The sequence below is a fragment of the Macadamia integrifolia genome, unplaced genomic scaffold, assembly GCF_013358625.1.
Source record: "Macadamia integrifolia cultivar HAES 741 unplaced genomic scaffold, SCU_Mint_v3 scaffold1081, whole genome shotgun sequence".
Taxonomy (NCBI): domain Eukaryota; kingdom Viridiplantae; phylum Streptophyta; class Magnoliopsida; order Proteales; family Proteaceae; genus Macadamia; species Macadamia integrifolia.
The window spans coordinates 267,887-280,867 of record NW_024868079.1 but is presented as its reverse complement, the minus strand read 5'-3'; the positions used below and the strand labels follow the sequence as shown (position 1 = coordinate 280,867).

The following is a 12,981-nucleotide window of genomic DNA, read 5'->3' as shown; positions in this document are numbered from 1 at the left end:
ATACTTCACCTTTTGTCCCCTTATTGTACACACCTATAACATGCCACCCATCGACAAGTCTCACAACTGGCTCCTCAACGACTTCCTCGACCACGCTGAATCAATCAAACCCACTTATTTCCCATTCTACCCCTAATACACCTCAACCTAATGACATCCATTTCCACCTGGTAGCCTTAATACCACACCTATCCCAATCACCTAACATCTCTCAGCTTATTCAAACCACATTACCTCACCACTCCCAAATAACCATCCAAGATCCGAACCAAACAACAAATAACCCACATCCCCTCTTGCCTCCTTCTAGTGAGACCCATGCTCCAGAACTCAACACTACACCTCATATTAGACCAAACCCAACCACTCCAAACCACTCAAACCTACCCTTGGCCCTAAATGGAATCTAGACATAGACCATACTGAGCTTGATACATTCTTAACACCACTTACCGTTACTCTTGGGCTAAATAACTTGTCTATTTTCTTAGATAACTAAACTCAAGAACCATTGACCACTACTGATGAGGGCATGACACAAGAGCTGAGTGGGGGCTGACCTAGAAGAAAATCACAAGGACTAAGAAAAACCTTAGCAATTGGGTTGACTCAAATGAAGGGCAAGTAGAAAAGGGAGAGGAAATCAATAAAACTTTCCAAAAACGTTGTTTCAGTTAATGATATGGATGTAGAGCATTTTTTTTACCCCTTAACCCCATGGATACTATTGGTACACAGCTCACGGGTAGTCATGAAACTCATATATTGGAACTTTAGGGGAATGGGAAGGCCCTTGATAGTTCATGCCTTGTAAAACCTTTCTAAATATGAGAACCCAAACTTTTATATTTTTTATGGAGACTAAATGCAGCAGTGACAGGATTCTAAAGTTAAGAAAGTAGATTCACATGACGGACTCATTTTTGATGAATCCTATTAATAAGGCAGGTGGTCTTTCGATTCTTTGGAGATCCCTTATGTAGTTGATGTTGGATCTCATGACCATCATATAATTGACTGTAGTATCACTTCCAACAGTGGGATGAAATTCAAGCTTTTCTGTCTGTAAAAGCACCCAGTCTGATCTCTTCCTCAGCAGGTATGGGACAAACTAATTGACTTGAGCCTTGATATAAGGGAGGGGTGGCTCTACATGGGTGACTTCAACTCTTCCTTCTTATGAAAGAGAAAGCTTGTGGAAACTGTATGGGGGAGAGATGTTGCAAACTTTAGAAACATGATCAATGCATGTGCATTACTTAACTTGGGTGCTCATGGGCCCGTATTCACTTGGTCCAACATCTGGGCAGGTTCAGCTAATAAATGGATAAGACCCAATAGAGCTTTCTCAAACGTGGATTGGAAAATCAAATTCCTTGATGCCTTAGTATTTATCCGTGTAGCAATGGGTCAGACCATAACCCTTTTAGTTGTAAATATGGAGCCTGAAATCAGCAGAGAGGATCGTCCTTTTATGTTCAAGTCAATGTGGCTTCAACACCCCTAACGTAGTATGGTGGTCTCTGCAACATGGAATATGCCCCAAGTAGGTCACGAAACTTCAAATCTGCCAAAGAAGCTTGAGATGGGTAAGGAGGAGCTCCAAAATGGAATTCTAAGACCTTTGGTCATCTTCAGACCTAGATTTCTATGCTAAAGAAAGATTTAGCTGAACTTCAAGGCCTTAAACCCTTTATGCAGTCTCAACAAAAGGAGAATGATATCCTACAAGAACTTGAGCTGCTTCTAGCTTGTGAAAAAGAGTTTTGGTTTAAAAAATTGCACATTTCCTGGCTTAAGGGAGGGCCCCAGAATACATATTTTTTCCATGCATCCACTCTCCAAAGGAGAAGCCAAAACAAAATCCTCAAGCTCAAAAGACCATATGGGGAATGGATCAGCTCTGAAGAAGATATCTATCAAGATATCTCTAAGTACTACAAATATCTTTTATCGTCTAAGGGAACGGCGGAGGAAGACATGGATGAGGTCTTGAAGTTCACAAAGGCATCTATTGCAGCTAAAGACAACTTTATACTCATTGCTAAAAAACTATTAAGGAATGCAAGCTAGAAATCTTCTTGATGGACCAACTAAAGTCTCCAGGCGTGGATGGTTTCCCCCTATTTTCTTTCAAAATTTTTGGGAATTGACTCATTTAGATATTTTTAAGTTTGTAGCTAGCTTCTTCTCGTTAGGTCACTTTTTGGCCAATACAAACGACACCCTTATTTGCTTGATTCCGAAGACGGTGAACCCTGAATCTGTTGAGCATTACCGCCCTATTAGCATTACTGCCCTATTAGCATGTGTGGGGTCAAATCAAGCTGACCCAAGGAATTCACCAAGGTGACCTGCTGTCTCCTACTCTTCTTCTTGTGTTCGCAAGCTCTTTGTAATGTTCTAAAGCGAAAAGTGACATATCCATTGGGGGTATTAAGGTTAGGATTAGATCGAAGTCTATCTCACATCTCCTATTTACTGATGATTGCCTGCTATTTGTGGAGGTCAATTTAAGGGAACTCCATAACTTTAAGGATTGTATAGAGTTGTACTGTAAGGTGAGTGGGCAGAGCATCAACGTTGGTAAATCAAGTTTTTTTTTTTAATCTCAACACTACCCCAGGATTGAAAAGATGGTTTTCCTGGATCTTTAAAATCCGATATAAAGATGGCCAGACCCAATACTTGGGTCTGCTAATAGAGATTGGAGCTTGTAAGATTGATATCCTCCACGAGATTAGTGATCGAGCCATTGCCAAGATGCATGGTTGGACTTCCTCTTACCTTTCACTTGCATGTAAGAAGTGCTTTCGAAATCTGTTCTCTTGCCAATATAAAATTTCGTTATTAGCCACTTTAAACTTTTGGCATCTTTTCACAACAATATCAGGAGTGCCACAACAAATTTCTTTTAGAGTGGATCGGAGGGGTTCAATAGATTCCATAGCCTATCTTGGCATAAGATATCCCAAGCAAAAGAGAATAGAGGGATTGGCCTTTGGGACCTTGCTCTTCACAATAGAGCTCTACTGGCAAAGTTAGCATGGTGCCTTTTCTCTTCACCGGACTTGGAATGGGCTTGTTTTATAAAATCCCTTTACTTCCCCAACTGTGAGTTTCTTGATGCTACAGTGGGCAATAACCCTTCCTGGGCATGACTTACTGTGATAGAGGGACACAAAGTGTTAAGAGGGATTAATATGGAAACTTAGCGGAGGTGAAAAAAATTCAAATTTGGAACAATAAATGGCTCACTTCAGTCCCAGGCCTGAGCATCTTGCATCAAAAGCCCCAAGATTGCCCCATGGAATTTGTGGCTGAGCTTATTGACCGAGAGTTGAGATGTTGGAAGTGACCTTGTGAACAGCTGGTTCCATCCCCAAGACAAAGTTGCAATCCAAAGAATCCTAGTTCCCTTATTTCCTAAACAACGACTGCATAGTATAGGGCGCATACAAGGATAGGACATTCTCGGTGAAAATTGCCTATTTCCTACTTTGTGAGATGCAAAAACGAGCCAAAGATAACCAACCTTCGCTGTCTACGATTTGAAGATGGGAATCCACTCCAAAGCCAATATGGAAGTGCCAGCCTCTCCCTAAAATCAAAACTCTAATGTGGCGTATGTGTGCTGATGGCCTTGCAACCGGTGAAGGTTTTGGGAGAAGGAAAATGAAGATCGAAACAAAATACCCTTGACGTGATGGAGCGGTCGAGCACATTTTTCTCCTATGCCCTTTTGCCAAAGCCATCTGGTTTGGTTCCTTGATTGCTTTGAAATAACTTGAATGTGAAGAATTCTCGGTTCAACAATTGATCTCCCATTGGACTTCATTAAAAAAAAATCTGGAGAAGAAAAAAGAATGCAAGTTGGTGACATTAAGAAACTTTATCATTTGGTCCCTTTGGTGTGCGAGAAATGATATTATGTTTGGCAATAGAGGTTAGTCTCTATCTGAAGTGATTCAAGTGGCATCGGTGGTAGTCATTGAGTTTAGTGCTGCTTGGGATAAAATCTAGCAGATCCCTCCTCTCCTGAATTCTCCTCTACCCAACAAGCATAAGTGGATCTGTCCTTCACTGTATGTGAAACTAAATTATGATGTAGAATGAAAAGATTTTTTTTTTTTTTTGATATTTAGGGAGGGAAGTAAGTAATAGCTAGGGGATTTGAACTCAAGACCTCCTGGTGAGCATGAGATTTTTGCACACAACAGCTCACCAAACTGCACTGGGCAGTTGTTGTTAGCGTGGAAAGATCATTTGTACATAAGAGGGTTGGCTGTGATCATTTGCAATCATGAAGGGAAGCCTATGGTAGCGGTATCTGACACAATGAAATACAATAATGTTCTTGAAGGGGAAGTGTTGGCAATGTGTCCAGGCTGCTAGAATATATTTCGGAAGATGTTCTGTGCTTCATAGATGAATCTAACTATAAGGAGTTGATATCCTACCTCTCAAATCGAGCAAGAGTGGCTCCTATATCCATCCAAGGCATTATTGAAGATATTTTGTACTTAGCTTTGCGATTTTCAAATTGTAAGTTCTGTTATATTTTTAGGGAGGCGAACTCTATGGCCAATTCCTTAGCTCGGAGACCCTGTCTAATTTTTGTAGGACAGTTTGGATGCTTTCCACTCCGTGGTTGAGGGAGTCTTGTAATCATTCTCCTATGTGTCAAACACATTCTAATGAATAGATATTTAAAAAAAAAAAAAAAAAAAAATCTAATTTTGGTTTTTTCGAACCGATTTCATGAAAACCACCATAACTCTCTCATATGCATTCAGATTGAATTGAAAGAAAGTGGGTATGGACCACGACTTGAAGCTCTACGATTTTTCAAAAGACCTGATCATTAGACTTAGCCATACAAAAAGACCAAAATTCCCCTGAACATTGCTGATGCCATAACTTCTTATCTAATATTGAAACGGGATGAAACTAGGTGTGTTGGAAAGAATAAATTATGCTCGTATTGTTACATGGAGGATCCGTTTTAAAAAAAATATATATTTTCAATGTAAAAAATGACTCTGAGTGTAAATAGGCTAAATTTATCAGTTTTGATCCAGAAATTCGCACCACCTACTATAGATGAACTAAACCACTCAAATACATCATATACTACTGCCATCTCATCGGAGAGACCAAACATGCCATATCATCATATTTGTCTACGTCATCACTGTCATGTGACCGAGATTGACAACAATGACAACTAGAAAACAACAAAATTGGGTACACTAAACCCGATGCTTGCCTTCTTAATAAAGAGCTACTTAGACCCACTTAAAATGCTTTCCATTAAACATTGCATGGTGATTGCAAAAGAATGGTTGTTTATCAATTATTTTTTTTTTTTAATAATTAAGGTAGAATTTTATGAATCTAGGTTCTGAAACCTATATATGTTGGTTGTTAAGGTACTTATGGCACATGGTCTTTGTTCCAAGTTACAAAGTGATTGACCACCTTATTTTAGTCAGGATTTCTTATTTCCTATATATGTTAGTTGTTGAATTTTCAAGTTTTATATCTAGTTTCATACCTGGTTTCTAATCGGTGCAACTGTCGATATTCCGATTTTGCATTGTGTCGTTTCTTCATGGTCCGGTTTGGTTCGATCGTACAATTGATTTCAGTTTCGATAAATGGTTTCAGTTTCATTTTGATACATTTACATGGAGGTGAGGCTATGTCTTTGCGTAGGAGCTTTACTCTTGGAAAATTAGAATCCGTTGCATGTATGTTCACTTGGATCTACATGTTAGGATCTAAAAAATTGTCCCACTTTGTACCATTACAAAGATGAAGAGAGGTATATATGAAAACAAAAGGGACAAGTGTTGGATCATTAGATGTATGCCCAAGTGAACGTAAGTGTAGTAGATCCAAACTCGTTCTTGGACAATTCTTTTTTCCTTCAAATTAACTAAAAATTCTTTATTTTAATATATCTATCCAAACTAAAGATGGGTAATTCAAAATTGGGAAAATGGTTTCTCCCTTGATTTCCATCTCTAGTTCTCTCCTAGATCATCTCTTTCCTCCTTGACCACCACCACATCCCCACAGGGACTCCCGACTCCATCCTGCACTGGTACCACCAATGGCCCCCTCAAGATCAACACAGGCTTGAACCCCTAGTGAGAGGACCTCTGGCACTGCTCCATTTGGTTTAAGAGGCACCATGACCTCCCCCACCTCTTCATTTCCATGCTCTCTCCAATAACTCTATTAAAGATCATTTCCCTTTGGAAACCATCAAATGCACCCAAATCCAAGCTCTTTATATGAATCATAATCCTCCCCGTGCAAACCTTCTCCTTTGGGATTTGACTAACTTGCTTACTCTTTTCAATCTCTCTTCCTTTTCCATTATATGAATATTGGAATCAAATGATGGTGGGAACCCAAGGTCCACCTAATATGTTTAATCACTACTCACTCTCTTTAATCTCTTTTACAATCACTTCTTGGAAATTAAAACTCAAATTCAATACACTGCAAGGTTCAACTCCTATGGATTTTATCACTTGGGTCTGCTTCTGGACCATTAGTGATTCAGAATTAAGGTCGTGGTCAACTATGATTTCAATTGACAGTACACGGGTCATTAGGGAAATTAAAAAGAAAAAGAAAATAAAAAAAAGAAAAGAACCCAATGCACGAGACTCCTGCTATTGTAAGGTTTAGGAAGGATAAGAGCGTACGCAACCATACACCCTGCTTCACACAAGAGGCTGTTTGCAAGTTTTGAACATGTGACCACCCTCACTCTGTCTACGAAACCCGTATTCTTATCTGGCTCGCTTGTTCCCCCAATGTTCTTGGGGTCCCATTTAAACCCTTTTTGTCTCTGAACTGAAACTCTCTGATTTCCCAAGCTTTATCCCCTGGAAACCCTTGTTGCAGGTAAGAGAAAATATCTTTTTTTTTTTTTTTTTTGCTTTGATTTATTTGCCAATATCTTTACATCCTTATCTTGTGGATAAGATAGTTCTGTAATCTTTGTTTGATTGGCCATTGTCATAACTCTCTCTCTCTCCAACATTATTAATTGCATAATTGATGTTTTGACGCTTTTGACTTGAGAATTGACGGTTTTTTTTTGGTGGGTAAATGATGAATTGTTTCTTAGAACCCCATTGTTGCTATTTCTTTGCATAATTTTTGTTCTGTCATGCTTTCCTTATTGCTTTGGAGAAAATGAGATCGTTTTGTTGCTTCTTCAAGAAATTCAATTTCAGCAATTTGTCTCAGGTGGGTTTGATTCTTCTTTCTTTGTTGTACATTTCACTGTTTCTTCATTGCTGGGTCGATATGCTTCTGATTTAATTTTAACAAGTTTTGATTCCGGTATTCTGCTCCGTTCTCTACGAAAAAGAAGCATTTTATGACTCTTTTCTACTTGGCCAGTTAAAATTGGAAAAACAACAATCTTCTGCACCATCTTGAGATGTTCTTTGTTTTCTGGTGCCCGCCACTGTTCTGCTGCTTGTTTCTGTACCAATTTGGTCGTTTGGACATTGAAATAAAATGGAACAGGAAGGGAATGGTTATGATATAAACAGACTTTATATTTTGTTCTATGAACTTGAATCAAACAAAGGTGAATATGAACACTAATTGGATACTAGGAGTTGAATTAAGAAATAGAAAAATTACTGAAGACTTGAAAAGAGAAGAATATGGTGAAGGTAGACAATAACAGAATGGTTAACTCTGTTTCATTATTTCTCTTATTCTTATCTTCATCTCTGCAGACTTAAATCTCGATTAACATCAATTTTTCGATATTTGTATTTCTGATGATCGATTGCTGGGGCTAACTCTTCTGCCAACCAGATTTTGAACAAGCCACACATCCTGTGGGAGGCGAGTTATAAGGGCAACATTGTAAGAAAATGCACAAGGGTGAAGGAGTGGCAGTATTTTGGGTAATTTTAAAATACCCTGTCTGTTATAAATAACCATATTATGGCGCTCATCCCCATTAACATTGGTACAATATTGTCTTGACTCATGGGTCTCAAGGCTTTAAAATGCGTTGTACCATGTTAAAGAGATTAAAGATTATTAACTAGTCCAACAACCTCTCCATAGGCGATGTGAGACTTAAGTTTGTACACTCACAACGTTCTCCCAAACCCCCTGGTACTTGTCGTATTCTTGGTGGGGACACCTCTACCAATCTCCCAAGCGGGTCTGATACTTGTCGTATTCTTGGGTGTCACACATATGGGGGTTGATCCCATATCGGTTTTCAAAAGGAATTGATGTGGGTTGATATGGTCTTTGGATCCCTTAACCTTGTAAGCTGGTTTATGGGGTTGAGTTCTTCCAAGCTCGTATTAGTGGCATCAGAGCAGTCGATCCTCAACCCAACCCGCGCGGGAAAGGGTTGACCTGGTGCTAGAGTTAGATCCACTAGGAAAGGGCTACCTACCTCTAGGTATAATCCTTGGAGCAGAGTGAGAGCCGCTTAGAAAGAGCTACTTGATTTAGAGTGGCAACAATGGACATTAGGCTCAGAAGCATGGTGGTATGTTACAGTCCCATATCAACCATATGGGGGCTAATCTCACATTGATTTTCCAAAAGGAATTGATGTGGGTTGATATGGTCTTGAGTCTTCTCACCTTGTAATCCAGTTTATAGGGTTGAGTTTTTTTCAAACCCGTATTATACCCATATTTGCTTTGGATAGATTTGTTAAAACAAAGATTGAATAGTTAATTTTTTAAAGTGAAACCCAAATTTGAGTAATCTTGTAATTTGCTTAAGAAAAACACTGATCCAATCTGGGCTTTCAGAGGCTTCAAGTAGCTGGGTCAATCCAAATCGCCTAGTCAACTTGTTCCTTGCTTCTACGGATGACATGTACTTAGGAATGCAAATGCATAGCAAAACATCTTATTTTTTTTTTCTAATACAAGGGCTTATTAAGAGTTATACAAGAGACACACAGAGGAGTCAAGCATATGGCCCAACTTCCCAAGGGGACCATGATCTTCTTGAAAAGTAGGAAACTACTAATAAAGGCAATCAAGGGGACTTGATCCATTGCACAAGTCCCTTAACCACTCTCCTAAGGGAGAAGTACCAGCCACCATAGAAGGCCCTAGATCGGCTAGCTGAACATCCCTAATTGATTATAGTATTCATAAAGTGATATCTGAAAAATCAGTTTTTAGAAATAGTCCAAATCCGTTATTTTAAATGGATAAGGATATTTCAATTTTAGATAAGATATTGTTCATCGATATAGGTCCAAGTATAAAAACATGATTTAATAATAATTTTATAGAATGAGATTTTTTCCATATTTTATAATACTAAAATACCCTTATCAATTCACAACATATTACAAATAATTATACAAAATATTCAATGAAAAAATAAAGAGATTCATGCAAGCATATAAGTAATTTAAAATATGACATTTCAATATCAACTCTAGTGGGGTTAGTGGATTCAGCCCTCCACCTTCTCATCTTCTCGAATTTTCGTCTTCTTTAGTTCTCTGTCGCTTAATATAGACAGTGAGACTGTAACACCGCTCTCTTCAAACTTACATCTCCACTCTCTAGTCTCCACTGGGGATGTAAATGGATAATCGAAAATCCATAATTGATTTGTGTTTTATATCTTTTTTTGGGAAATCCATATTAAAAAAATCAGCTTCCAAAAACTATTCGAATATGTTTGAAAGCTAATTAGATACGGATATGGATAATATTATTATTAAAATGGAAATCCGGAGAGATCCATTTCTGATATTGTGGACACTTGATTTTGTCACCCCAAAATGGTTCTCCCTCTATTGCCAGTACTCGGAACAGAAAACAACCCCAGGGTCTTGTAGTGTGTAGAATTTCCAATTTTCCCTTAGAGGGACTAGGAAGCCCGATTTTTTTTTCAAAATGGGCTAAAACTAATAGAATAGCATATTTTCATGATATTGAAGTATTTCCTAACATTTGGTGCAAATCTAACACTATTTGGCCATTCATTGATCAAACGCTAATTTGGAGGGTCTGGGAAGCCCAAACATTATCAGAATGGGATTGAAATTTTTTGATTAGTCTACTTTCATTATATTAAAGCATGTCTTAAAATTTGATGTAAACCTGACACTGTGACCATCCATCCATTAAACCCTAATTTTATTGGCCCTACCTACTTTGGGACATGTATCTGATTATGTCTCTAGCCAAATTTATGATGGATCTTTGCATCAATGATTATATAATTTCAAATTGTTTCCACTGATATGTGGATCATAAAAATCTAATGGTTTGATCTCTGGGAAATCTACTGAAAAGGTGATTGCACTATAGATATTACAAGGGATGAAGAGAGGTATATATGAAAGCAAAAGGGATAGGTATTGGATCATCAAATTTATAACTAGGTGAATGTAAGTGTAGTAGATCCAAACTTGTTCTTGGACAGTTCTTTTTTCCATAAAATTAACTAAAAAATCTTTATTTTAATAAATCTACCCAAGCTAAAGACGGGTATTTCACAATTGGGAAAATGGTTTCTCCCTTGATTTCCATCTCTAGTTCTCTCCTAGATCCTCTCTTTCCTCCTTGACCACCGCCACATCCCCACAGGGACTCCCAACTCCATCCTGCACTGGTACCACCAATGGCTCCCTCAAGATCAACACAAGCTCGTACCCCTAGTAAGAGGACCTTTGTGACTGCTCCATCTGGTTTAAGTGGCACCACGACCTCCCCCACCTCTTCATTTCCCTGCTCTCTCCAATAACTCCATTAAGGATCCTTTCCCTTTGGAAACCATCAAGTGCACCCAAATCCAAGCTCTCTATATGAACCATAATCCTCCCCGTGCAAACCTTCTCCTTTGGGATTTGACTAACCTTACTCTTTTCAATCTCTCTTTCTTTTCCATTATAGGCATATTGGAATCAAATGATGGTGGGAACCCAAGGTCTACCTGATACGTTTAATCATTGCTCATTCTCTTTAATCTCTTTTACAACCACTTCCCGGAAAGTAAAACTCAAATTCAATACATTGTAAGGTTGAACTCCTTCGGATTTTATCACTTGGGTCTTCTTCCGGACCATTAGAGCCTGTTTGTTTAGGGGGATTTTGATGGGATAGGATTTAAGGGGTGGGAGAGTTGTACTTATTTTTCCAAAAGCATGGTAAAGTCATGTGTTTGGATATAATGGGTTGGGAGATGAGCTTTCCTATCTGCTGATGTGGCTTTCACTAGCTTTCACTCCATCCCCTTCCAAAGTCCTACCAAATTGGTGGGACTTTGTGGGGTGGGAAGTCATTGCAATTAATGACTCTCTTTCTTCATTCCTTTGTTCTCTTTCTCCCACAACTATGTGCTCACCAAACAAGGTTGGGGTGGGAAAGTCCAACTTTACTTTCCTTGTCTTTAACCCCACCAACATGTGAGACCCAGTAGTCAAACATGCCCACCCCAAACTCCTCTTTGAACAAATGTGGTCCAGAATTAAGGTCTGGTCAACTATGGTTTCAATTGACAGCACACAAATCATTAGGGAAATAAAATGGAACATGACGGGAATGGTTATGATATAAACATACTTTACATTTTGTTCTATAAACTTGAATCAAACAAAGGTGAATATGAACACTAGTTAGATACTTGGAGTTGAATTAAGAAAATGAATAAAAATAAGAAAATTACCGAAGACTTGAAAAGAGAAGAATATGGTGAAGGCAGACAATAATAGAACTTTGTTTCATTGTTTCTCGTAAACTTATCCTCATCTTTGTAGACTTAGATCTCGATTAATATCAATTTTTCGACATTTGTATTTCAGATGTTCGATTGCTGGGGTTAACTCTTCTGTTGACCAGATTTTGAACAAGCTACACATCCTGTGGGAAGGGGGTTATTAGGTACGGAGGAAAGAGACGAGATGATAGAGTTTGCAAGATGAAAATCAAGGGCAACATCGTAAGAAAATGCACAAGGGTGAAGGAGTGGCAGCATTTTGGGTAATTTTCAAATACTATGTTATGGTCCCATAACAGCCATATTATAACGCCCCAGTCCCATTAACATTGGTACAATATTGTCTTGACCCATGGGCCTCAATGCTTTAAAATGTGTTGTACCATGTTAAAGAGATTAAAGATTATTAACTAGCCCAACAATCTCTCCTTAGGCGATGTTGGATTAAAGTTTATACACCCTCACTGATCTCCCAAACCCTCTGGTACTTGTCGCATTCTTAGTGGAGACACCTCACTAATCTCCCAGGTGGGTCTGGACTTGTCATGTTCTTAGGTGTCACACATATGTGGGCTGATCTCATATCGGTTTTCAAAAGGAATTGATGTGAGTTGATATGGGCTTGGGTCCCCTAATATTATAAGCTGGTTTATGGGGTTGAGTTCTTCTAGGCCCGTATCAGTGGCATCAAAGCAGTCGGTCCTTGACCCAAATTGCACGGGAAAGGTTTGACCTGGTGCTAGAGTCAGAGCCTCTAGGAAAGGGCTACTTGTTTCTAGGTATAATCCCCGAAGCAGAGTGAGAGCCGTTTAGAAAGGGCTACCTGACTGAAGTGGCAGCAGTGGACGTTGGGTTCAGAAGCATGGTGGTATGTTATGGTCCCATATTAGCCATATGGGGGCTAATCCCACATCGGTTTCCCAAAAGGAATTGATGTGGGTTGATATGGTCTTGGGTCCTCTCACCTTGTAAGCTAGTTTATAGGGTTGAGTTTTTTCAGGCCTATATCATACTCATATTTGCTTTGGATAGATTTGTTAAATAAAGATTGAGTAGTTGATTTTTAAAGTGAAACCCAAATTTGAGTAATCTTATAATTTTCTTAAGAAAAACACTTATCCAATCTGGACTTTTAAAGACCTTAAGTGGCACCTAAATCCTCTTAAGAGTGATGGCATGCAAGGATGAAAAAGGGTGTTGATGTGGAAGCTCGAGTCAATC

General features: G+C 38.8%; 1 long non-coding RNA gene across 1 annotated transcript; it reads left to right on the top strand.

Moving 5' to 3' along the window:
- The first annotated feature begins 6,536 nt into the window (after positions 1 to 6,536).
- On the top strand, positions 6,537 to 12,214 carry LOC122062653. The gene is made up of 2 exons (XR_006135046.1): positions 6,537 to 7,272; positions 11,846 to 12,214. It is a non-coding gene; the product is annotated as an uncharacterized LOC122062653 (long non-coding RNA).
- The last annotated feature ends 767 nt before the right edge of the window (positions 12,215 to 12,981 follow it).